The 2892-nt window shown below is 38.3% G+C and overlaps 1 pseudogene; it reads right to left on the bottom strand.

Moving 5' to 3' along the window:
* LOC108760880 (neurexin-4-like) overlaps window positions 1-2891 on the bottom strand; it is a 3783-nt pseudogene extending 892 nt beyond the window's left edge.
* Window position 2892: the final 1 nt, after the last annotated feature.

Below are 2892 nucleotides of genomic sequence, written 5' to 3'. Positions count from 1 at the left end.
TTTTACATTTACAAATATTAATAATATTTTAATTAAGCCTAATACTATTAACGCTTAACGTTTAATACGTTTACGTTTCTTACATGTCATTAACGTAAAATACTTTTCAGTTACAGATCTCGTACTTTTCATTAACGTGTAAATTAATTTCTACAATAATGTGTTCATTAATTACACACGTTCATTACATTTAAAACTACTGTAATTTAGTTTTTATTTACATCATTCATTACATTTAATTTCGTGCATAACCACATGCTTCCTTTACATATTAATTAAAATTCATTGAGAAATTTCTGTACGCGTAAATGTTCGCTGTTTGAAACTATTATAGTCATGTATTCTCCAAAAATATTACAGAATAGACCCAATAGAAATCCTTTCGGATTCGTTGTCGCAAAGCCAACGTGTATTTTTTCAGAGATAGTAGAACGCCAGCCATCTGCGAAATCGTTATCATCGAATTACATTTCATGTATACGTCAATCTCATCTGCACAAATTGGTCCCTTCAATGCGGTCCACCGGCAGTCGCACCAGTATCCATCATATGCTGCGTGGCACGTGCAGTTGTTAAGGCAAGGATTACTCTCACATCTACCAACACAACCTTCCGTAACGCCGTACAATCCTCGCCGAGCAACTTTTCAAGTCTTGCAATTGACCGTTGAAAAGTAGTGCTCTTATACAACCGACGTATCCGTCTTTGAAATCGATCGTATAGAATCCACTACGAAGTCTGAGGTAAGATGCAACGCTCGCGCTGGACCCGGAGGTTCTCGTACTTCATTCTTCATTGCTCCATCGATGACGATTCAGGCTTCCTTGCGATTTCTTTCTACTACGACACAGAATGCCGTTTATCGTCACCCAAATTGTAAGATGTTTGCACGCTAATGGTAAGCAACTCTCCACCGGCCACATACTGGAAATATACTTGGTTTCCACTGTGTATGGAAACTTTGATATAATCGGTGGGTCCTTTGCTATGAATAATTACAACATCCTGGATAGTGGTTTTAAACTCGAAATAAATGTCGCCGCTGTGTCCAATATCAAAGGTCGGCAAATTGATGCTAGCATATCTTATGTGGAATGTGACTACATTCTTGAATAAATCATCGCCTTCACAAATAAGCGGACCTAATATATAACGACTTTTTTTTTCATCGACCGAAGTACTAATATCACCAAAACGTAATTGTTTAACGAGATGTTTCTTCTCTCTAATCTCCCCACTATCTATAAACCACCCATCTAGATCAGAGTCGCAGTTGCACCACTTGGTTATATCTGTACATTTTCCTTTTATACCGCACTCGCATTTTTGCAACCCGGACAATGCGCCACCTCAATAATCCATCTTCTGATTATTCCGACTGACCCACCACGAATTCGGTCTAAAATAATCATCTGGAGGAACTGTGGTATTAAATAATTTGGAATGTTTGTATTCGTAATTTATCCTTTCTGTGCAGCTTATAGATCGATTTAATAAAGCCTCTATTTCATCAAAGTCGGCATTATAATTAATATCCTGTAAAAAGCTGCCAGATTCCTGAAATTCATCGACAGGAGCCAATTGCTCGTTACTATGATGCAAAAACGTCGTTACACGGTCGTCAGAAAGGACCTCGGAAGTGACAGGGAAAGGCTTCAAGGGCTCACTCCCGTCTACATCGATTTTAATTTCACACGCTGATTTACTGAATTTATATTCTTATATGCCTGGCATGATAAGGGATTTAACAAGGTATGACAGACGGCACCAGCGTACCCAGTATTAACACAATCACAGAAGAATTCATCAGAATTTTGACGGCAAACACCGAAATGTTTGCAAGGATTTAAATTGCAACGATCTACCATCTGACAAGTGTCAAAAACAACTTCGTTCTTGCATCAGTACTCTTCGTCCTTCCAGTCGGTCGGCAATTTATAGTTTCCATCGATACTTATCATTCTCATACAGCCAACAAAGCCATGATTGCTCTCCGATCCGATCGTACCATCAATCAAATAATATGATCCGGTTGTCATATCCAAGAGATGCTGTTTTCATCAAGCGTTCGTCGACATTTAAAACGAGCGAATTTTTGACAATCGTCAAGGTTACTCGATGCCATTTCCCGTCGTTGAACTTCTCGTGAAAATTATCCAAGTGCGTGATAGGATTGTTATGCGTTTGTTATGTCGACTTTCAGTTTACCTTCTTCCAAGTATAGCTTGACGAAACCCGGACTCGTAAACTTATGGTAAAGAATTATGCCTCTCTCTTCGTATAATCGAAACACGAGAGAAACGTTCATAGATGATACGCCCTCATAGTCTGGCATAAGATCCAGAAGTTAAAAACGTGACGGGTATTATCGGAGGTTCCGGACAAGTGTAAAGCTGCGTGTTAATCTTGTAATATCGTAAATTCTCATTTATGATTTTCGTTTCCTTCAGCTCGCGAATTATATTCGTGTCGAGTTTAGATAAAAATTCTCTATATAATCGGTAAAATTTTGAACTACCACCAAGCCATCCTGTTTATTAGGCACACCGCCGATGTAAAACTTTCGATTAAAGATTCCAGTCGATAAAACTCTCCTTCTATTCTACCTTTAATCAAAATTCTGTCAACAGAAAACCAAATATCTTTCCGATTGCGTGAGATCACAGCGTCGTGCCACACGTTATCGTTCAAAAGACTGCCGACAGACAGACTTGTCATAATACCGGATCCAAGATCAATGTTAAGCAATATCTTGTTGTCATGCAATTGCAAGGCTATACATCCAAAAAAATAAAAATCTAATTGTAAAGTGAAATTTCCGGTAACCTCATATTCTAAGCAGAAACTTTTACAGAAAGAGTATTCCTCTTCCAATACACTGGACTATTCATC

Source organism: Trachymyrmex cornetzi, unplaced genomic scaffold (assembly GCF_001594075.2).
Source record: "Trachymyrmex cornetzi isolate Tcor2-1 unplaced genomic scaffold, Tcor1.1 scaffold230, whole genome shotgun sequence".
NCBI lineage: Eukaryota > Metazoa > Arthropoda > Insecta > Hymenoptera > Formicidae > Trachymyrmex > Trachymyrmex cornetzi.
The sequence above is the reverse complement of the archived record's forward strand: the minus strand, read 5'-3'. Positions and strand labels throughout refer to the sequence as shown.